Below are 25,572 nucleotides of genomic sequence, written 5' to 3' on the forward strand. Positions count from 1 at the left end.
AGTGGCTTCACTTATATATTCCTCATATTATTAAGTCATATAATATGTAAAATATTGGTAACATAAATTAAAACAGTTGCTGCTAAGACCTTGTTAGGACTGCATCATGTGTACTGTTGAACTCTGGCCCTCCACACAGCAAAACCACCAATGAAGAAACCATTTACCAAATGTTTACACATGGTCAGCATGTGTGCACGTGTGCACACACAAGTGCACACACTCACACACACGTTCCAAGATTCTGAATCTTCTGAGACAAGTTTAAGTGGTTTTTTTTTCTCTAACCCTAAGTGTATCTATTCAACCTTAGAAGTTAACACTGTCTTATGAATTTCGTCTTGGAAACTAACTCTCAGAATACACAGACTGTAGGCCACATTTGCTCAGCTGAAAATTCTAGTTTCATCACTTCTAAGTATTGTACTTCTCTCTGTTTAGCAACTTTCTCCATAGAGAAGAACAAGAATCTCTTCGTTTCATGATTCCCTCAGCTCCTACCATCCACTAAGCAGTACATCCATTTTCATTTATGTGTATGTGTGTGCATATTCATATGTATGTGCAGACATCCACAGAAGCTAGCTAGCTAGAGGGTACCAGATTCCCTGTACTGCTGTTAACAGGTTGTCATGAGCCAAAGAAGCGAGTGCTTTTAACCCTCCAAGCCATTTCCCTGACCCAAAAGCACTTTATTAACTGCCGCGCTAAGCTTCAGCCCCAAAGAACTATCAAGTTCACAATCCACATAGTGATTATATTTGAAATCTTATTTTGATAACGGGTAAGAAACGGGAAATCACACATATAAAGTACGTTGTGCAGGGTTTGAAACAAAAGTAGACAATAGCCACAGAGTCTCGGGATTGATAAGTTATTTTTATCTCCTAGGACTGATGATAGCTATTATTATCGCACGGAATTCTAAAATTCAATAAGCCAGTTCACACAAAGCACTTAGCCTTAGGTTAAAGGAAAAAAAATCCTCTATCTATCAGCTATTATTAAAATATAATTAACATCCCGATTATTTCTCTAATCTCTTTTTGCTGCAGGTGGTGGGTGGGAAGAAGAGAGTGAAAAATTTGCCTTTAAAAAAAAAATATGGCAAGTCCTATTCTATTTCAGGTCACCTTTCAAGAGCACAAAGAAAAAATGTCAGAGACCATTAGAAGCACTATAAAAAGTATTTGTAGTCAGTCAGTCCGTGTTTAGAACAATGGTTTTTGAACTTGCATGGTTTTCTTCTTTTAAAAACAAAGAGAGACGTTGGAACTTGTCAAACTACCCAGGAGTAAGCAGTGGACAGTCGGGAACCAGGAGCCATCCCAGAAAGGGCTGCACTGACTCCCGCATGTTTTCCTGTAGGAACCATTCCATTGCCTATCTTTTGTAAACGTTCTCAAAATCAAGTTTATATCTAGGAGCACAGCCCGGAACCTCTTTCTGGAAACACAAAGCTTGCTATTGCTTATATCTGCGGCAAAGAACAAAGAGACACGTGAGCTTTGAGCCAACTCTGGACCAGGCAATCGGGAGTTAAGCTCTACACAAAACCAAACATGAAATCTGTAAGGGGGGTCTCGGTTCAAGTTTTAGACATAAGCGTGCCATACCCCTATACAATAATAATTCTAAAAGTAGAGGAGAAGTTGTTGCCCATGTGGATGGAAATCTGGGAGGACATAGATTTTTGTCTTCTCACCATGTGAATACAAATGCCTGAATGTCCCTTTCTAAAGCAGAAGCCCAAATTAAAAGAGGCTGGAACATTCAAGAGAAGCTGGAGTGATGCAGTGATGACAGGAGGCCGCAAGGGAGAAAAGAGGTTAAGATCAGAGCGAAGTACCCACTCTACCTCCTCCAGTGGTTCGCAAACACACCCTGGGCTACCATCCCAGGCTCTACACAGATTCACTTTGTGAAGAACTAGATCCATTGAGGAATTCAAATTCTGGGGCCACGTAAACTAAGAAACTATCCTTATTTGTCAAATATCAATATAACATTTAGCAAACAGGAAATAAAACTGATTTAGCTAGTTAGTTAGTTAGTTAGTTAGTTAGTTAACTTATTTACTGTTGATTTTTTGACACAGGATTTTTCTCTGTAGCCCTAGCTGTCCTAGAAGAACTCACCCTGGAGGGCAGGCTGATCTCGAACTCAAAGAGATCTGCCCATCTCTCCCACTACTACCTGGCTAAATAAAACATCTAATACTGAAAAACAAAACAAACAAAACTATGGTTCATACCAACTATACTAGACTCAAGAAAACAAGAGACCTACACTAACTCTTTTTTTCATTCATCATTTATTCACAAATTCTTGTCACATAAATACAATGTTACTAGTCTCTAGAGTTAGTGTAAGTGGTTTATGGTCATAGAAATAATCTGTCAAGTCTGATGTTGGTACCATTCAAATGTCCTGTATTTAAATACCCAGCAGGGCAGCTTATGTCTTATTTCACTAACTCTCTAAACATGCTACTTTATTTTCAATGACTTTTGAGCTCTTAAAAAAATTATGGTACAGTAGATTGAATTTTGTAACATTTGATAATGGTATTTTCTTTTTATTACAATAAGCAGACCAACTTTCTTGGCTATAACACAAACTGAACTTTACTATATTATTTAGACAGATGGCCAAATTTGATTTGCCATTTATTATATTAGAATCACACAAAAGCTACTTTCAAACAGTAGCAAGTTCATCTTCGGGGACCAAAAAGTTGCTAATACTAAGGACATTAAAAAGAAAGTGACAGATAGATAGATAGATAGATAGATAGATAGATAGATAGATAGATGGATGGATGGATGGATGGATGGATGGATGGATGGACGGACAGACAGACGGACAGATGGACGGACAGGCAGGCAGATGAACGGACAGATAGAAGGATGCATAAACAGATATATATATATATATATATATATATATATATATATGATACTTAAGAGGAAGTGGAGGTGGCTCCATAAAGGATTTGATGTCCAGAACCTATAGAAAAAGCTGGTACCTGTACCTGTAGTCCCCATGCTGGTGGCTGGTGACAGGAGAATCCCTGAGGCTTGCTAGCCACCTGGTCTAGTTTGAGATTCAGTTAAGATTCTCTCTCCAAAAGGTACCATAGAGGGACTAGTGAGATAGCTTAGCACCTAACGTATCACTATTCAAGTAAGAGGGCACACAGTTTGGGTTCCAAGAATCCATGCAAGTTCTAAGTGGGTGTGGTGGCCCACCATGAGTCCAGCCGAAAAAGCAGAAACAAAGAGCTTCCTGAGCAAGCTGGCTAGCCACACCTCCATATTGGTGAGCTCTTGGTTCAATGACAGATGACACATCAAAAGAAGAGAGTATCAACTTTAGAGCTCTGCATAGACATGCACACCTATACAATGCACACACACAAACACACACACACACACACACACACAGAGGGGGGGGACAGAAAGAGACAGAGAGAAAGAGACAGAGCACTACTTAGTGATAACCCAAATATCAGCCACACATGAGGCTGTAGCTCACTAGTAGAGTGCTTACCTAGCATGCACAAAACCCTAGGTTCAATCCATAGTAGCAGAAATTATTAGTAGAATCACTGGACGAATTCAGGGTGGGTAATGTGAATGGGAACTACAGAATATACTAATGCTTTATACCTTTATATTGCTCAGTAGCTCACAGACGCACACACCACCCATCCCATGCTTCAAAGTCTTCAAGTGAACACTAATTCTCCTGTAAATGAACGTTTTGTCTTCTCGTTCCTTTTTCTGTTGCCATTACCAAATAGACATTGCTATTATTTAGCCATTTTACACTTCCCCAACATAAAACTACTACTCATTATGCACCCTAATGAGACCCAACTGAGAAAACATTAACCCTTAAACCAGAAGATGAGATCACAGTGCAAGATCTTGAGTGGATCTTGAACCTCTCTTGACTTCTGTTTTCTCTTGTATACCATGATATAATAGCAAGTCTACAGTTACGTTGCTTTTTATCTAATATCTTCTTTTAGTGTGCCAAAATTATAATTAGCTGGTCTAGAGGAAACTTCCATTCTGTGTGGTTTCCTATTGTGATGTGGCAAACAGCTATGGAGAAAACAGAGCAAAGAGTTGAGTGCTTAACTCAGAGCTCCTCAGGTTAGACACAGCATTAGGTTATCTGTTAGGGGATCATAAAACTAACGCTGAACTGGGCTCCTGCCTGGAGGCTCGGGGAAGAATCACCTCCATGCTAATGCACATCACAGAACAAGTTTCATTTTCTTGCTCCTCTAAGACTGATGTCTCTGTTCCCTTGCTGGCTATGAGAAGCATCTCTGCCCAGGCTTGAGAAGCCTTGCATTCCCCCTCACTTGAACCTCTCTATCTCTAACAATGTCGAGGTGAGGAGAGTGTTTGACTGCAAAACAGGCAGCAGGATCCTCCGGAAGGAAAGCAGTGTTAGTATTGTGAACAGTGCACATCTATCTGTACAGGATGCATGGGTACAGGCCCCTCACCGAGCTCAGAGGCAGACTCATTTTGCAATTTTATTATACTCATATGTGAGGAAGTATGATATATGCACAAACATGTGTTCAATTCAACAAAGGACTATTGCAGCCTTGACACTCAAGTGGGAATGAAAAGAAACAACGCACTCACCTCGAAGCACATGCTTCATCAGGCTGATGGGTAAATATAAATATAAAAACATCAGGATCAAAGCAAGATCTAAATAAGTAAGAAAAGGAGGGGAAAGGAATTTTTCTTTGTGTTTCTCAACATAGGGTTTCTTTGTATAGCCCTGGCTCCTAGATCTAGCTCTGTAGACCAGGCTGGTACTCAGAGATCCTCCTGTCTCTGCCTCCCAAATGCTGGGATTAAAAGACATGGACCACCTGGCAAGAATCTTTAAATCTATATACAGTTCTCAGTGATTACTTTTGCTCAGAGCTATACAAAGCTCCCGATCTCTCCTCTCTTCCTCCCTCTCTCTCTCCCCCTCCGTTTCTCTCCCTCTCCCCCACCACACACACACACACACACACACACACACACACACACACACACACACACATACACACACACACACTCCAAAATAAGCATAGGCTCCTATATATGACTTCTTAAACACATTCCACCATGCTTTCATTTACATAGTAAGACACATAGACAGTGCTTTGTCCAGCCAAGGCCAGTGGATAGGTACTATGATTTAGGACCTGTACCTTGAAGAGTATCAAGGGCACAGATCTCTCGTGTAAAGAATTCAACTAAAAAAACAGATCCCTCTGCCTCACTTTCTGGCCCAGAAGTCTTAAGCATTTTTAATGGTGTTTTCCTAATTCACAAAAAGGGGTAGAAATATGTTACAAATGTGTACTATATTCCTATGTGCTCTGAATAAGTCTCCAAATTAATAGCAATTCAAATAACGTAATCTTTAACAGCTATTTGCCGGCTCTGCGGCATCATAAAACCAAATTGGTATCTTTCCCAAAGCATAAATAAGCCAGCTCTATCGCAGAGTGATGTTACTTCTGCATAAAGATAATTAATTCTCATCACCCACGATTACCCAGTTGTCCATTACCAAAGGGTAAGTCATGTTTCCTCTAGGCCTGGGTGTGCTTGTGCACAGTGTTTATTGCTAATAAGCATCTCGAGCTTCTGAGGAGCAGTTTCAAGAGGACTTGAAATTAGCTGCACACACATCACAACAATGGTATCTACAGAAGGCCCCCGTGGACAGTGAAGCGGCACGTCTCTTAGGACATTCCATGTCTTCTCAGTCAACACGGTTCCAATACCATTAAAAGGGTCACTCCCCGTGAGGACCTCAGTTGCTCTCACTTAACTTTGTCCTATAACTACAGGATTCTATGTGACAAGGTGCCTTTTCAGCCACTACAACAGGTTGACTGTATGATATTGTCTACCGGCCTCCAAAACACCCAGGTAAGGTGAAGCACCGTGTGATTCATAGTGTGAGGGCTTTAATGTGGGGTTGCCTGGGATCTACTTAAGGAGCAAAAAGAAAGAAGAAAAGAGAAGACCAGGAGAGAAGAGAAGCCCAGGAGAAGGGGAGGGGAGGGAAGGGAGGGAAGGGGAAGGAAGGGAAGGGGAGGATTAGTATGTCTTTCAAGATGCTAACTAGTCCCCCCCCTCCTCCTCCTCCTCTTCCTCCTCCTCCTCCTCCTCTTCCTCCTCTTCCTCTTCTTCCTCCTCCTCTTCCTCCTCCTCCTCCGTCCCCCCCCCCCCTCTCTCTCTCTCTCTCTCTCTCTCTCCCGTCTTCTGAAAGGGAGAGACTTTCTTTTTCTTTCTTTCTTTTTGAAAGAAGTGTTTACATTCTGAAAAGTTCTTGGATCCAACCTTAATTTTCTACACAATTTCCTTGACCACAAAGGAAAGCCAATAAGCTTTCGAATTATCCTCAAAAACTAGAAGTTTCTCCAAGAAGTTAAGCTAGGAGTGCCATTACCCTAAGCAGAGACTTTTCTGGCAAGTTTAAAGCAGAGGGCATTTTCAAAATGAAGATCCTATAGGAAAACTGGCAACTTAACCTGTGCTTGTTATTTGTGGCGGTCGCCATTCGTAGCACACCCTTAGGACACTGTGGGAGGAAAGAGGCCCTGATTTCTTGTACTGGCTGAACAGTGCCAGGCCAGGCCACCAGACTTCTCATTATGTGAGGAAAATAAGTCCTTATTTGTTAGGATTCCAGAGTCAGGTTTCCTGTTACTTCCAGGCTGAAGCATTTCAAACTCAAACAACACCTCATGCACACTCTTTTAAAGGACAGTATTAGAGGTTGAAATTCCAAAAGGTTTCCATAATTGATTCTAGCATTTCAAGCATAGACATACTGAGTATATTTGGTGTCAGCTGTCACAAGTCAACAGCAGGTGTGTTCCATATTTGTAAAACAATTGGTCCAGAGAGCATAGTGCATGGTCGAAGGGGGTACAGAAATTAGAATAGAAAAAACTACAAGGAAAATCTACATGTATGCCTGAAGTTAAGAAATCACAATGCGCCCTGTCTAGGGTATCCATGTCTCATATCTAGGGAGTTAAAAGGAGGAGCAACAAGTAAGAAATTAAGCTATTAGAAGGCACTTGTTAAGTAGGCTGGGTTCATGCTGGGTTCTAACCAATATTGAAGACATAAACTCTAGCAAGGGAGCTGGATATGTTGGTCCACTTCAGTAATCCCAGCTCATGAAGGCAGAAGCAGGAAAAACAGCCCTGAATTTGAAGACATCCTGAAATAAACAGTGAGCCCCAGTTGGACTACAGAGAAAGACCTGTTTCAAAAATAAAGATTAATTAATTAATTTAGATTTAAACAAAAGGAGATGTTGACAAGGAAAAGGGAAGATAGCAAAAAATGGAGCATAAAAACCCAATTTGAAAATAAAGATCAAAATTAGCCATGAAATGTTTAGGAACATAGCATTGTCTCCTCCACTGACAGGAAGAGTCATATAAAAGGAAATTTCATTACAACCATTTACTATCAGTTATCAACGGCCTGGTAATTAATGTGATAAATCTGCTCTTTCATTTAATACCCAAGATGACTGGGAGAATCCGAGAATCAGAAAACAACACGTCTAAAAACCCACACAACCCGCAGCAGCTCTCTGCTCCCAGACCCGGTGAGAGAGAGACCCAACCGCCTGGTCAGGTGGGCACTCCTGAGGCTGCAGAGCGGAAGAGACCACCAACACTGCTCACCCCTGCCCACATCCCTGGCCCAAGAGGAAACTGTATAAGGCCTCTGGGCTCCCGTGGGGGAGGGCCCAGGAGCGGCAGGACCCCTGCCAGAGACACCGCCGGACCCTGAAGGAAACAGACCGGATAAACAGTTCTCTGCACCCAAATCCCGTGGGAGGGAGAGCTAAACCTTCAGAGAGGCAGACAAGCCTGGGAAACCAGAAGAGACTGCTCCCTGCACACACATCTCGGACGCCAGAGGAAAAAGCCAAAGACCATCTGGAACCCTGGTGCACTGAAGCTCCCGGAAGGGGCGGCACAGGTCTTACTGGTTGCTGCCGCTGCAGAGAGCCCCTGGGCAGCACCCCACTAGCAAACCTGAGCCTCAGGACCACAGGTAAGACCAAATTTTCTGCTGCAAGAAAGCTGCCTGGTGAACTCAAGACACAGGCACACAGGAACAGCTGAAGACCTGTAGAGAGGAAAAACTACACGCCCGAAAGCAGAACACTCTGTCCCCATAACTGACTGAAAGAGAGGAAAAGAGGTCTACAGCACTCCTGACACACAGGCTTATAGGACAGTCTAGCCACTGTCAGAAATAGCAGAACAAAGTAACACTAGAGATAATCTGATGGCGAGAGGCAAGCGCAGGAACCCAAGCAACAGAAACCAAGACTACATGCCATCATCGGAGCCCAATTCTCCCACCAAAACAAACATGGAATATCCAAACACACCAGAAAAGCAAGATCTAGTTTCAAAATCATATTTGATCATGATGCTGGAGGACTTCAAGAAAGACATGAACACACTTAGGGAAGCACAGGAAAACATTAATAAACAAGTAAAAGCATACAGAGAGGAATCGCAAAAATCCCTGAAAGAATTCCAGGAAAACACAATCAAACAGTTGAAGGAATTAAAAATGGAAATAGAAGCAATCAAGAAAGAACACATGGAAACAACCCTGGATATAGAAAACCAAAAGAAGAGACAAGGAGTTGTAGATACAAGCTTCACCAACAGAATACAAGAGATGGAAGAGAGAATCTCAGGAGCAGAAGATTCCATAGAAATCATTGAATCAACTGTCAAAGATAATGTAAAGCAGAAAAAGCTACTGGTCCAATACATACAGGAAATCCAGGACTCAATGAGAAGATCAAACCTAAGGATAATAGGTATAGAAGAGAGTGAAGACTCCCAGCTCAAAGGACCAGTAAATATCTTCAACAAAATCATAGAAGAAAACTTCCCTAACCTAAAAAAAGAGATACCCATAGACATACAAGAAGCCTACAGAACTCCAAATAGATTGGACCAGAAAAGAAACACCTCCCGTCACATGATTGTCAAAACACCAAACGCACAAAATAAAGAAAGAATATTAAAAGCAGTAAGGGACAAAGGTCAAGTAACATATAAAGGGAGACCTATCAGAATCACACCAGACTTCTCGCCAGAAACTATGAAGGCCAGAAGATCCTGGACTGATGTTATACAGACCCTAAGAGAACACAAATGCCAGCCCAGGTTACTGTATCCAGCAAAACTCTCAATTAACATGGATGGAAAAACCAAGATATTCCATGACAAAACCAAATTTACACAATATCTTTCTACAAATCCAGCACTACAAAGGATAATAAATGGTAAAGCCCAACATAAGGAGGCAAGCTATACCCTAGAAGAAGCAAGAAACTAATCGTCTTGGCAACAAAACAAAGAGAATGAAAGCACACAAACATAACCTCACATCCAAATATGAATATAACGGGAAGCAATAATCACTATTCCTTAATATCTCTCAATATCAATGGCCTCAACTCCCCAATAAAAAGACATAGATTAACAAACTGGATACGCAACGAGGACCCTGCATTCTGCTGCCTACAGGAAACACACCTCAGAGACAAAGACAGACACTACCTCAGAGTGAAAGGCTGGAAAACAACTTTCCAAGCAAATGGTCAGAAGAAGCAAGCTGGAGTAGCCATTCTAATATCAAATAAAATCAATTTCCAACTAAAAGTCATCAAAAAAGATAAGGAAGGACACTTCATATTCATCAAAGGAAAAATCAACGAAGATGAACTCTCAATCCTAAATATCTATGCCCCAAATACAAGGGCACCTACATACATAAAAGAAACCTTACTAAAGCTCAAAACACACATTGCACCTCACACAATAATAGTGGGAGATTTCAACACCCCACTCTCATCAATGGACAGATCATGGAAACAGAAATTAAACAGTGATGTAGACAGACTAAGAGAAGTCATGAGCCAAATGGACTTAACGGATATTTATAGAACATTCTATCCTAAAGCAAAAGGATATACCTTCTTCTCAGCTCCTCATGGTACTTTCTCCAAAATTGACCATATAATTGGTCAAAAAACGGGCCTCAACAGGTACAGAAAGATAGAAATAATCCCATGCGTGCTATCGGACCACCACGGCCTAAAACTGGTCTTCAATAACAATAAGGGAAGAATGCCCACATATACGTGGAAATTGAACAATGCTCTACTCAATGATAACCTGGTCAAGGAAGAAATAAAGAAAGAAATTAAAAACTTTTTAGAATTTAATGAAAATGAAGATACAACATACTCAAACTTATGGGACACAATGAAAGCTGTGCTAAGAGGAAAACTCATAGCGCTGAGTGCCTGCAGAAAGAAACAGGAAAGAGCATATGTCAACAGCTTGACAGCACACCTAAAAGCTCTAGAACAAAAAGAAGCAAATACACCCAGGAGGAGTAGAAGGCAGGAAATAATCAAACTCAGAGCTGAAATCAACCAAGTAGAAACAAAAAGGACCATAGAAAGAGTCAACAGAACCAAAAGTTGGTTCTTTGAGAAAATCAACAAGATAGATAAACCCTTAGCCAGACTAACGAGAGGACACAGAGAGTGTGTCCAAATTAACAAAATCAGAAATGAAAAGGGAGACATAACTACAGATTCGGAGGAAATTCAAAAAATCATCAGATCTTACTATAAAAACCTATATTCAACAAAACTTGAAAATCTTCAGGAAATGGACAATTTCCTAGACAGATACCAGGTATCGAAGTTAAATCAGGAACAGATAAACCAGTTAAACAACCCCATAACTCCTAAGGAAATAGAAGCAGTCATTAAAGGTCTCCCAACCAAAAAGAGCCCAGGTCCAGACAGGTTTAGTGCAGAATTCTATCAAACCTTCATAGAAGACCTCATACCAATATTATCCAAACTATTCCACAAAATTGAAACAGATGGAGCCCTACCGAATTCCTTCTACGAAGCCACAATTACTCTTATACCTAAACCACACAAAGACACAACAAAGAAAGAGAACTTCAGACCAATTTCCCTTATGAATATCGACGCAAAAATACTCAACAAAATTCTGGCAAACCGAATTCAAGAGCACATCAAAACAATCATCCACCATGATCAAGTAGGTTTCATCCCAGGCATGCAGGGATGGTTTAATATACGGAAAACCATCAACGTGATCCATTATATAAACAAACTGAAAGAACAGAACCACATGATCATTTCATTAGACGCTGAGAAAGCATTTGACAAAATTCAACACCCCTTCATGATAAAAGTCCTGGAAAGAATAGGAATTCAAGGCCCATACCTAAACATAGTAAAAGCCATATACAGCAAACCAGTTGCTAACATTAAACTAAATGGAGAGAAACTTGAAGCAATCCCACTAAAATCAGGGACTAGACAAGGCTGCCCACTCTCTCCCTACTTATTCAATATACTTCTTGAAGTTCTAGCCAGAGCAATCAGACAACAAAAGGAGATCAAAGGGATACAGATCGGAAAAGAAGAGGTCAAAATATCACTATTTGCAGATGACATGATAGTATATTTAAGTGATCCCAGAAGTTCCACCAGAGAACTACTAAAGCTGATAAACAACTTCAGCAAAGTGGCTGGGTATAAAATTAACTCAAATAAATCAGTTGCCTTCCTCTACACAAAAGAGAAACAAGCCGAGAAAGAAATTAGGGAAACGACACCCTTCATAATAGACCCAAATAATATAAAGTACCTCGGTGTGACTTTAACCAAGCAAGTAAAAGATCTGTACAATAAGAACTTCAAGACACTGAGGAAAGAAATTGAAGAAGACCTCAGAAGATGGAAAGATCTCCCATGCTTATGGATTGGCAGGATTAATATAGTAAAAATGGCCATTTTACCAAAAGCAATCTACAGATTCAATGCAATCTCCATCAAAATACCAATCCAATTCTTCAAAGAGTTAGACAGAACAATTTGCAAATTCATCTGGAATAACAAAAAACCCAGGATAGCTAAAGCTATCCTCAACAATAAAAGGACTTCAGGGGGAATCACTATCCCTGAACTCAAGCAGTATTACAGAGCAATAGTGATAAAAACTGCATGGTATTGGTACAGAGACAGCAGATAGACCAATGGAACAGAATTGAAGACCCAGAAATGAACCCACACACCTATGGGCACGTGATTTTTGACAAAGGAGCCAAAACCATCCAATGGAAAAAAGATAGCATTTTCAGCAAATGGTGCTGGTTCAACTGGAGGTCAACATGTAGAAGAATGCAGATCGATCCATGCTTATCACCTTGTACAAAGCTTAAGTCCAAGTGGATCAAGGACCTCCACATGAAACCAGACACACTCAAACTAACAGAAGAAAAACTAGGGAAGCATCTGGAACACATGGGCACTGGAAAAAATTTCCTGAACAAAACACCAATGGCTTATGCTCTAAGATCAAGAATCGACAAATGGGATCTCATAAAACTGCAAAGCTTCTGTAAGGCAAAGGACACTGTGGTTAGGACAAAATGGCAACCAACAGATTGGGAAAAGATCTTTACCAATCCTACAACAGATAGAGGCCTTATATCCAAAATATACAAAGAACTCAAGAAGTTAGACCGCAGGGAAACAAATAACCCTATTAAAAAATGGGGTTCAGAGCTAAACAAAGAATTCACAGCTGAGGAATGCCGAATGGCTGAGAAACACCTAAAGAAATGTTCAACATCTTTAGTCATAAGGGAAATGCAAATCAAAACAACCCTGAGATTTCACCTCACACCAGTGAGAATGGCTAAGATCAAAAACTCAGGTGACAGCAGATGCTGGCGAGGATGTGGAGAAAGAGGAACACTCCTCCATTGTTGGTGGGATTGCAGCCTGGTAAAACCATTCTGGAAATCAGTCTGGAGGTTCCTCAGAAAATTGGACATTGAACTGCCTGAGGATCCAGCTATACCTCTCTTGGGCATATACCCAAAAGATGCCTCAACATATAAAAGAGACACGTGCTCCACTATGTTCATCGCAGCCTTATTTATAATAGCCAGAAACTGGAAAGAACCCAGATGCCCTTCAACAGAGGAATGGATACAGAAAATGTGGTACATCTACACAATGGAATATTACTCAGCTATCAAAAACAACGACTTTATGAAATTCGTAGGCAAATGGTTGGAACTGGAAAATATCATCCTGAGTGAGCTAACCCAATCACAGAAAGACATACATGGTATGCACTCATTGATAAGTGGCTATTAGCCCAAATGCTTGAATTACCCTAGATCCCTAGAACAAACGAAACTCAAGATGGATGATCAAAATGTGAATGCTTCACTCCTTCTTTAAATGAGGAAAAAGAATACCCTTGGCAGGGAAGGGAGAGGCAAAGATTAAAACAGAGACTGAAGGAACACCCATTCAGAGCCTGCCCCACATGTGGCCCATACATATACAGCCACCCAATTAGACAAGATGGATGAAGCAAAGAAGTGCAGACCGACAGGAGCTGGATGTAGATCGCTCCTGAGAGACACAGCCAGAATACAGCAAATACAGAGGCGAATGCCAGCAGCAAACCACTGAACTGAGTATAGGTCCCCCATTGAAGGAACCAGAGAAAGAACTGGAAGAGCTTGAAGGGGCTCGAGACCCCATATGTACAACAATGTCAAGCAACCAGAGCTTCCAGGGACTAAGCCACTACCTAAAGACTATACATGGACTGACCCTGGACTCTGACCCCATAGGTAGCAATGAATATCCTAGTAAGAGCACCAGTGGAAGGGGAAGCCCTGGGTCCTGCTAAGACTGAACCCCCAGTTAACTAGACTATGGGGGGAGGGCGGCAATGGGGGGAGGGTTGGGAGGGGAACACCCATAAGGAAGGGGAGGGGGGAGGGGGATGTTTGCCCGGAAACCGGGAAGGGGAATAACACTTGAAATGTATATAAGAAATACTCAAGTTAATAAAAAAAAAAAAAAATTCGAAGAATAAAAAAAAAAAAAAAAGAAAGAAAGATTAAAACCTACTAGTGTATGGCTATAAATCTTCTACATCTTCAGCAAGGAGGCCAATCTATTTCGGGAACCCTTCAAGTGCAAGCACATAGGTATCTGAAGTTTCCCTCCCCTACAAAAGCCCTGCATCTTCAAGGTTCTACCAAAGGCCATAGTGTCATGCTGGGGACTAAGCCTGTGCCCCATGGGACTGAAAGGTCAGTTAAGATTTAATTCACCACATAGTACAAATGTGTCTATCATTCAATAAGAGATCACAATATTTAAATGGCAACATATTACTGGAACATATATTTTTAATTACAGTTATTTAGCTGTTCTGTATGGTGTGTGTAAGTGTGTGTGTGTGTTTGTGTGTGTGTGTGTGTGTGTGTGTGTGTGAGAGAGACAGACAGACAGACAGACAGACAGACAGACAGAGACAGAGAGTGAGGGAGGGAGAGGGGAGGAGGGAGAGGGAGAGGGAGAGTGCTGTGGATTTGAGTGGATATCTGGGGGATGAGCTCTCTTCTTCCACCATGTGTGTCCCAGGCCAGCATGGCCATCATCCGCTAAGTCATCTCACCAGCCCAGATGATTGATTCTTCTTGAATACACAGCACAAGAAATGCCCTAAAAAACTAACTTGAAGAAAGTAAAGGATGAACAACTAGCTAACCATGAAGAGTAAAAATCAGTACACGTGACATCACTTTAACAATTCACCACTAAAAAACCACAAGTTTGTTTTTGTAGTTGTTGTTGCTGTTGCTTTTCTTTGGTGGGGGCATTGTTGACAGGGAGTTTGCCTTTGTTTTGTTGAACAAGATTCTCACTTTGCAACTCGTGACTGCCTCTATTTTCCTGAGACCAGTCTGAAACTCGATTCTTCTGCCTCAGCCTCTATTCCTGGGGTTTACAGACATGAGCCATGGCGCCCAGCTGTGGTAGAAACTCCAGCTGTGGCTTCAGACAAGGTTCAGTGAGCACGGTGCTTGCCAAGCACTCACAAAGCCTTGGTTGGATGTGTAGCACCTAAGACCAGGCAGAGAGCAGCAAGCCTATAAAACAGCCCTTAGAAATATATGCAGGGAGATTAGAAATTCCAGGTCATTCTCAGCTACAAGTTCAAGAAGCTAAAAGTCAGCCTGGACTGTAGGACAGACACCCCTTTCTTTAAAAAAAAAAAAAAGTTCTGTTCAACGATAAGATCGTATAGGCTGATTTTCCAATAATCCCTGCAATTTGTCCTTTCCAAAGTTGCAAATAAATAGAATAAAAATGATTTCCTAACAGATTATGCTAGGCAAAATAACTTACTTGCACCGATTTGCTCAGCTTGAACAATCAGTAATTTCTAAGGAAGATAAAAATAAAAATACCATAGCAACCCAGTGTCACCCAGAGAATGAGTAATAAGATAGTTTAAAGTTTGTTTTCTAGAGCAATAGGTTTCCTGCCTTTTCCTCTACTTACTCCTCCACATTAATGCCCAAGATGTTTTCTTTCAAACGTGGTCCTTAGAGGAACATCAAGGAAACGTCTCCCTTTGGGGACTGGGATTTAGGCATTGAAAAGAGAAAAAAAAAATTCTCCTTTCAAAAAGCATATAAAATATCAGCAGGGTGTTAGTGGCTTAGTATACATAAACTCAGCTTCCTAGACTTAACTGGATCTCAAATGTCTCTATAAACAGACAGACCTGTAGGCAGAGAGCTTCGACTCTGTAGCCATTCATACTTCCTACGTTATTTGCATTATGTACATAAACAAGCCCAACTACAAGCCTATTGTATTGCTTTCAGTAGCATCCAATTTCTGCTCATTTCCCCCAACTTAGACAGGGCCATTTGTCATTCTAGATACATATATTAGTAATGCGTGACTATTAAAAGTTCCCCACAGGGTTGGTGCTTTAAAGCAGTAAACAAAACTGTTGCGTTTTGTTCTCATCGTGGGAAAGCTTTACAGAAAAGGCTCAAGGTCATTTCTATTCAGAACCGCACATTACACTCCTAATTATTACCGTTAGTCATCTGCTAATGTCCCCAAAGACCAGACACAAAGGACTTGAAGAGGTATGTCTAACTTAACATAACCTGGGATGAGATGTGGGCACTATTTTACTGTCATCCTTAACTACTGTCCAAATAAATTGACATGTCATTGTGATGTGTGTTTCCTCAAAAGAATGGAGAACAGTACAATTTTATCATTCCGGCTAAAGTTGTATTAGGAAAATAGGGAACACCATCTGTTATTTAAATGCCTGTGCTCATTAAATACAATTTCTACCTAGAACTACCATTCCCCCCTGTCGATAAATACTATCACCTTGCTGGATGTCTTATAAACAGTTATAAATCTTATCTAGACTTTAGTTGTTTGTATTTTTATATGACTTAAGAATATCAGAAATCATGTGTACATTAGCTGTTAAATAGAGGGGAGGGGCATTTATTAGTTTGTAAAGAAAAAGAAAAGAATGACTTCTTACTATGTCCTAAAAGCTTTATAAAAAGGACTCATTAAAGTTGGGCGTTTTGTCTCACTTCAGGTTAACGAAAAAGACATTTTCAACATTTTCCTTTTCTAACTGACTATTCTTAGGTCGAGTCTATTGTTTGGAATATATTCAAGACAGCAAGTTGCAGTCTAGATTGGTACTTCTCAGAAATGTTCAAATGCCAGCAATAATATAGCAATCAGGGCACTAAATACCCATCACGGGAATACTGCCCAGACCATAGAAATTTCTAGCTCTTTTTGACAAGAAACACATAATGTAGTAAAGATTTGAAATGAAAAAAAGAAAGTCATTCTGATATTATGTTGCAATTACCCTAACCACTTACTGAAAAGCCTGTATAATAGAAGGCAATAGCTAGGGAAAGAAACTGTTATAAAGCCACCAAACGCAAAAGGGAATTAAACAAACACCAAACCTACCCAGTGACTATTACACTAACACTAACAGGATTGTATTAAGACTGGATAATATTGAAAGCAGCTTCAAAATCAAAAGAAACTATATTGCTTAAACAAGATGGCTTTAGAAAGTCATCATCTCGACAATTGTTAGAAATCATTTTAATAAGCAAAGGAATTAGAAACTAGAAGGATCCCAGGAACCTAAAGTCACATTTAGATTAATTCAAAACAACACCCAAGTGAAGTCCAGCTTCGAGCACATCCTCTGCACAGTTCCTTATGCCCTGGTGCTCAGACTTCCTATGTACAAAAAGGAAAATTTTGTGCAAACGATCAAAGCAAATTTGGGGTAAGTTCAGGAAGACAGTTACTTTGAGCACAAAATTTAAAAGTCAGACAGCAGTGTAATGTATTGGTACTTCGAAAATTCAAAATTAAGGCTAAACATTGTCTAAAAGCAGAATCAGTTACTGACTTTCCCCTTTGCCCAGTCTCTACTGTGCCTCAGTGATAGGCACCTCAGATACACTTAGTGTGGGTTGCTATAGTATTTTTGTACAAACTTCCTTTTAAATTATAATAGCATGTACTATATGACTTTATTACTGATGGTCTAGAGCCTTACCTCACAAACTTCTGAACTCAAGACAACTTTCTCCTCCTCCCACCTTAGCCCTAGCACAGATATCTGTTGAAGAGAAAGGTTTTATACATTAAGCTCTATCAATATTTCTCTAAGAGTCGCCCTATAATTAAAGTCAGATTTGGTCTCTCTATTCTACAAGCTGTTTCTGGATAGCTGTACTGAGACTCTTTTTATCTATTCTATCATACCTATCATCCCTAAGTCTTGCAAATAAGATATAAGATAAAACTATCTTTAAATAAGATCTAACTCTCTTTATTGTATAACTAAGGAAGTTGAGCCTCCAACAGTGTAACAACTTGGCACTAACTTAGGCCCTCAGTAGGTACTGAGTGGACACTAGTGACAAAGAGTTAGCAGACCACAAGACTTTATCCCATCAGCTCAAGACTTGCCTCCTCTTGGAAGCCATTTTTAAATGTTTGCAGCTAGACTTCAGTGCTTACCTTCTGCCTCCAATAGCAGAACCTTAACACTACTGATTGATCTCTACTCCCTGGTGTTATACTTGTGATTTTAGCAAAAGAATTTCAGTCCCCTTTCATAACAGAACCTCTGACCTATAATCCCAAGTAACAGGATCTCACCAACAACCACAGAGTATTTGGGCCAAACAAGACCCTACTAGATACCTTTACTCTGGCCTTCTCAGACCCTTGGCAAAGAACCAAGGAAAACCATGCTCTGACACACAGGACTCCTTAAAATAGCAGCAGAAGAAGATACATCTATCTGAGCACAAGCTCACTATGTCCTGAAATGACAAATACTTGTTCATTTGATCTCATCACCACAGCCTTGGGATTTCCCAGGAAGCCAGCCTGCTGTAAATGAATTCAGACATACACTCTTGAGCAAAGCCTTCAGTTACTGACGGAAATGATAAAACGGAAGTGACTTGAACCCAACATGGGCCTCGACTTATATCTGTGGGTCTGCATGGTGCTTTTTTGCCTTCAGATTCACTTTATGTGTGCGTGTCAGTGTGTGTTACACATACAGGGTGCCCTCAGATGCCAGAAGAGGGTATTGAACCCCCCAGAACTGTAAAAGGCAGGTGTCAGTCACCTCACTTAGGTTCTGGACCTCTGGAAGAACAACAAGCACTCCTAACCACTAAGCCATCTCTGCAGCCCCTACTTTTTTTTCTTTTTCTTTCTTTCTTTTTTTTTTTTTTTCTATAATCTGGTACACATTTGAAGGAACACGATTCAAAGACCAGTTCCACACTCGGTAAATAAAATATTTACTAAGTTATATGCTTGATTTGGGGGGTTGGAGAGATAGTTCAGTGATTTAGATCACTGGCTGTTTTCTCAGGGATCCTGAGTTAAATACCCAGCATCCACAAGGCTGCTCACAATTATCTATAATGGGATCTGATGCCCTCCTCTGGTGTGCGAGCATGAATGCTGGACTAAATAACTAAATAGGTAGGCAGGTAGGTAGGTAGGTAGGTAGGTAGGTAGGTAGGTAGGTAGAGAGACAGACAGAAAGATAGATAGGTAGGTAGGTAGGTAGATAGATAGATACATACATACATACATACATACATACATACATACATACATACAAATATATACACACACATACATAATCACATTTTAAAAAGAATGACAGGATGTTAAGTACAGAATAGTTCTACCATATCTTAAAAAAAAAAAAAAAGACAGACAAAATATTTCAAACATCAACAAGTTTCTATCTCCGTATATCAAGTAAAGGCATAATTTTTAAATTATAAAAATAAATAAACAAAAAGAAACCTTCCAGTCAAAAGTAGAACTGCACCCTGTCCACTTAAAGCTGACAAGGAGGAACATAACAGAGTCTGAGGCAAGACTGCAAGTACAAGGCAAGCCAGGGCTACACGGGGCGAGCCTATCTGAACAGCAAAGCTAATGTACCTTCCAAAAACATCCCATTGACTTCAGGGCATGCCAGTCGCACACATTCACACACGCCCACACAGACACATGTGCACACACATTCTGTCTCTCCCTCCCTCTCCTTCCCCCCATCTCTCACACACACCACACACACACACACACACACACACACACACACACACACACACACACACACACACACATATACATACGCAGAGAGAAGATTCCAATCATTGAATAGAAAGTACTTGCCACGCTTTGACTTTCCCTATAGCCCTCAGCTCTGTGAGTGAAAAGCACTGATGTGACTTTCTTAATCTTTGCACCAAACAATACTCACAAGCCTTGGTTCTTTAGTAGGGAGTCAATGCATGTTGTTATACCGTAAAATATAAAGCTATTTTCGTTTTCTTTAAACATATCCCCTACCCTGACCTCACAACAATGAGTTCATTACTTACGGTTCATCAGGCTTAAATTCCCTGATTTTCTCCAACACTCATCCTTTCTTAATTGCTCCATCCCCATTATTGTGCCTGTTTTCCCATCCGTATTTACAAATACACACTGAATAGAGGAAGTGCAGCACAAATTAAATGTATTTTGAAGAAAATGAAGAGATGTTCTCAAAGAACAATGAAAATCAAAACCCTTTTCAAAGATACCTTACATATTAGTCAGTGCCTATAATTGTTGTAATTATGTAAATTTAACCCTCGAAGACTCCACAATGATGTCTCGTGTTAGTATTCATGTTTAAGAACTCCTTTAAAACAAGGTCCTTTTAAAGCAATTAACCCTATCTGGATGACAGCCCAGAGAAATCATGTTGTATCTATCAGTCTGAGATCCAGCTCAAAGGGTTTAAGGTAGAGCCTAGAATACTCCAAACTACCACTACAGCATGACTCAAACATGTGGCCTAATACTCTACAGACCAAAGCATACTTCCACCCAATCAAAGTCTAAATGAATTCTCATTGGTCTGTCTAGTTAGTCACTGAGCGTTAAAGATAACAAGAATCAAAATGTAAACGGACTAACCCTATCCTTCCATAAAACAAAAACCAGAGGAGAAAGTATCCCCACAGAGACATGGACTCTAAGAAGAATCTGTATAAAAACCCATGGTCACATACAACCTAGAATCTCGAAACTCCCAGGACTTGCACAGAGACAACCTGAAACTAATCCCAGTAAAATATGCTGAATAATTTTTAAATATGTAAATACCTAGCTCTGAAATTTAACACCAGTAAAATGTTTGATGTTTCAGTTCCAAAACTATCAGCGTAATAAACTCCCATCTCTCTCTCACCCTCCAACTTAGTCTAGGCATCACTCCCGTTTAACATGAGAGTGAACCAGAAGAGTCAAGGAAGAGAACACCCCCATGACTTACAAGTCAGATACACCTCCTAGAAATCAGAATTGGCTGTATATTGCTTTTGCATATACTAGCATGATCCAAAAACAGAGGGCAGAGCTGTACACTCATTCACTACCAGGACTATTCCTTGTAAAATAGAACCCTGGCAGCTACACACTGACTTGATTTACCAATTTGTAATTTCCAGCCATTTAATTGCAGTGGACAGACATAGCAGAGTATCTAAAGCTGAGTTCTTGTTATATAAAACACACACACACACACACACACACACACACACACACACACACAAGCACACAATGCTGACTTTCTTCTCCTTGACAAAAATAAAGCTTCAGTGAAAACCTGAAACACTGAATAAATTGATAAGGAAAGAAATTAAGAAAAAAACACATGCTTAGATTTGAGCGTCTGAGACCTTCGGTTTTGTTAAGATTCTAGCCAAAAAAAATCCCACTGTTCTAAAATTTGTACATAGCCTACTAAATACTTCTCATAAATTATATCATGACAGCATGTTATTTCTGTGCGCTGAAAATATTGCTGCACTCAATAACATATAATTTTCTTTCTTTAAAAGTTGAGAACAAACCCTGAACTCCTATGTGCCAAATTCTACCACCACCCAGCCAGACACTCTGGAGCCCCAAGTAGGCAACCTACGTGGCAACATGCGCTCAGCTCAGTGATATGCCTGAGAAGTTGTCCGGCACAAGGTTGCATGCACCATCAACACAACGAAGTTAGGCTGTGACAACCACCGAATAGTGCGCTCTACACATCCACAGTGCACCTTTGTGAGGGTGGCAGTCAATTTTAGTTCTTTTTTTTTTCATTTGTTGAATGAATAAACATCCTTGAGTCTGGCGCTTGATTCTAAATTCTCCAACTGTAATTACAAACACATGTTCACGTCACAGACCTACAGATGCATTTAAAATGATTACCTTATTGAAGATTCTGCTTCTCCAGAAGCTACTAGAAATTGCTGCTGGCCACTCTGAATGCAAGTCATTTTTCTTGTGTAAGCACATTCATCAAAACAACTTACATACTTGAACAGGTCTCTTTGATATCTATATATCAGTTTTTCACTCTATCTCCCTAGAAAATTTCAACCCAGATTTTCTGCGTACATGCCTCTTGACAACCGCAAAATCAGAAATCTCAGGTGGTAAGGCTTAAAACAGGCTAAAGGTACCACGAGCAGCCACTTTCTTTTCAAGATGGCTCCATCAAACCTATGTCACCCTGTGTCCTGCTGAGACAGCTTCCCCACTTTTTTTTCCCAAACCAGCGCCTTTACAAAAGACTATGCATCCACTGTGTGACTGCACAAAACATGGTCAAGTTGTTACTTTACAGAAGATGGCTACTTCCCATAAAGCTATCAAATCTGCCCCCTTTAAAGTCGGTGTATTTCAATATAGACACAAGTAGACTTGTGCACATCTCTCTTTCTTGTCTAAGAACAAGAACAGCCAGGGGCTCAAGGCTATGTATCCCCAAGGCCATACTCCGGCAAAAATACCCACAGTGGAGGAGAAGCCCAGGGAGATGATTAGGTGAGTCAACGTCTGCTGGCTTTCATCTCTAGTGCTTTTGATGTATTACATTGGGAAGACTACTGTAAATGAAGAACAAAACTCTCTAAAGATCTGTAGTAGAGAACAACCTACATAATACCGAACTGATGTGGGGTAATACAATTCCTGTTTTCCATCAGATTTTGGAGGTACAACAAATAAAATTGGATGGAGGCAGACTGAATAGAATGAAAAAAATTAGAGAGACATGACTTGAGAAAGGAGTCCCTCACTTTGGAGTGGGGCTGAAGTTTCTCACCAGCATGCAGTGCAGTGGGTAAAGGACCTACCTAGTGTTCAAGAGGCTCTGGGTTCAGTCCCTAGTATCCGTAATCCCAGTACTTAGGATAGAGACGGGGGATCAGAAATTCAAGGCTATCCTCTGCTACACTCAGTTTGAAGCCAACCTGGGCTACATGAGACACTGTCTCAAAACTAAATAAGCATTAAAAATAAAATCCCAACAAATACCACTTGCCGTGCGGTTTGCCTGCATAGAGACAGCATTCCTTTTATATAGAAATGTTTTCCAATAAGAATGTTAAAACAGCAACAAACCATGCTTGAGGCCTGGCTGCACACGACCTTCCACTGTGGCTTCTTTACCTAGGTGTGAATTGTAATTTTCCTAGGAATCTCATAAATATGGCTAAAAGCTTTGTTTCTATCAAAAACAAGTCTCGGATCCCTCATGCAACTCTTGTGAGCCGAGTCCTTTTACCTTCTTAGCTGTAATCCTAACCGATATGCTTACCTAGGGAGCTACCCTATGATCCGATTTAAGTTCCTCAGTAGCCCTTTGATGTGTAACTTCAGAAGCCCCCAAAAATCACACACATATAGCTATGCTAAAGATGCTTACAAGGATCTCGGCTTTGAAAAGCCCCCACCCGTGCCTGGGTGCATCATATCCTTTTCCTAAGGACTTCACTTTCTATTAACCTCATGCTAAAATAGATGCTAAGATTTCTTTTTAATAAACTCCATCCAGCTGCACTTCACACCGCCTCATGAAATTCTTTCTGTGGTGAAGTCAAGAATTCCAGCTTCGGGGCTGGGGATTTAGCTCAGTGGTAGAGCGCTTACCTAGGAAGCGCAAGGCCCTGGGTGTTCGGTCCCCAGCTCCAAAAAAAAGAACCAAAAAAAAAAAAAAAAAAAAAAAAAAGAATTCCAGCTTCATATGAATGGAGGTCTCTGAAAAGAACTCATGCCCCAGGAGACATACATGGGGTCTATTTCTGTGCCTTCTGCCGCCGACAAGACCACTTCTCTATTAGTGAAGTTCTCACAATCAGAGGATCAGAGGAGAGCTAGGCATGTAGCCAGAAAAGGTGTGGAAAGAGATTGGAACAGGGGCAGGATGTGGCATTCCAGGCTATTCTATGGGTGCATTGCAAATGCAGGAGACTGTGGCCACCAGAGCAGCCAAGGGGGAGCAGAGGGGCAGTGCCCTTGATAGTGATTCTGGCACCATGTGTGAGGGAGGGACTTGACAGCCACAATTTAGCTTCTCAAAACTATACCTTGAGAGTGTGAAAAAGACACACTGGTTACCCCTCACCACACAAACCAACAAAGGAGAGGGTGAAAATAGACAGGACATGAACTCACTTAGCTTTATACTTCAAACAGCTAGTACTGTTTCCCAACCCCCCACCACTTTCTCTAATGCCTCCCTGGTGGCACAAGAGCAAGTGGTGCTGTCTCCTTCAGTCACCTCTTCCTCTGCTCCTAAGGCATTGAAGTCAAGACATGAATCACAAAGAGGTTTTGTTTTGTTTTAAGCTACGAGTTCCCTGGTCTTGGGAATGATCCTAGCTCCTTTTTTTTTTTACCCCCAAAAAAACATTTAGTAAAGATTTGGGCACACTAATAACAGATCGCAGAGAAAATCCAAAGTAGAACAGGAGGAAACTAAGTGGTTAGGAGTGAGGTCATCTACCTCAGTTAAAGATCTAGCACGGCTGGGTGGCAGCTCAACCAGGAAATGCTTGCTGTGCAAGTATAGGGACATTCTAGACTCACAGAAGAAGCCACACCTATAATCCTAGCACCCAGGAGGCAGAGACTGGAGGATTGAGGAGGTTTGCTAGCTAGCCAGTCCAGCCAAATGACAGGCTCCAGGTTTAGTTAGAGATCCTGTCTCAAAATACAAGGGACAGCAGGACTGAGGAAGACATGAGACCTAAGCCTCTAGCGTCTCCAAACACATGTGCACACCACACAGACATATACACACCACACAGACATGTGCACACCACACAGACACATACATCAAAAAACAAAGTAAAAACCAATAAAAGGAAAAGGATTGCGTCAAAATCCAGTTTTGACTAATGAGAAGAATTATTGTTCAATTCTTCTATTTCCTGTAGTTAATATTCATAACTACAATGGAGGAAAGAATCAATCTTACAAGTCTGTTTTCATTACTTCCAAGTGTTTTTCAGAAACAAGAGGTCTTTTTCAAGAGAAAAGACCTGTGCTATAGAATGAAAGACAACAGCAAAGGTCTGGTCTTCCATATTTAAATGGCCAAGCAACTGTGGCTTAGAAAAGAAAAGGGGATTTTTAAAGTGTCCTATGGGGCAGGGTGTGTGTGTGTGTGTGTGTGTGTGTGTGTGTGTGTGTGATGACAGGTAAAGGCACTTGTTACTAAGATTGACTACCTACCTGAGTTGCATGCCCAGAACTCACATGATGGAAGGAGAAAGCCTATTCCTGTAAGTTGTCCTCCAAACATGTACAATGGTACACACATGTGTACACAAAGACACATACATTTACGTATGCACAGACACACACATGCACAGGCACACACTTGCACACTAAATGCATACGTGTAGCAATTTTTTGTAAAGAGTATACTACTTGGCCTTAAATTCTGCCCATATCTCTTTCTACCCTTTTAAATTTTGGCAAATTACCTCAGAAGTCCAACTTCCAGCTTCCTCATCTGTCAACAGGATAATAAAAGAAGCTTCCTTCCAGGGTTGCTAGGGAGTCTATGACAGGAAGGTAAACATAGACACTGAGGATGGTCTTCTGCTAGGAAAGCCTAGCACAAATTCA

At 40.7% G+C, this 25,572-nt stretch overlaps 1 protein-coding gene across 4 annotated transcripts in view; it reads right to left on the bottom strand.

Moving 5' to 3' along the window:
- Window positions 1-25,572, bottom strand: part of Tmtc2 (transmembrane O-mannosyltransferase targeting cadherins 2) — a 414,906-nt gene that overhangs the window by 351,904 nt on the left and 37,430 nt on the right. The gene's annotated exons all lie outside the window — the stretch shown is intronic.

The sequence above is a fragment of the Rattus norvegicus genome, chromosome 7 (genome assembly GCF_036323735.1).
Source record: "Rattus norvegicus strain BN/NHsdMcwi chromosome 7, GRCr8, whole genome shotgun sequence".
NCBI lineage: Eukaryota > Metazoa > Chordata > Mammalia > Rodentia > Muridae > Rattus > Rattus norvegicus.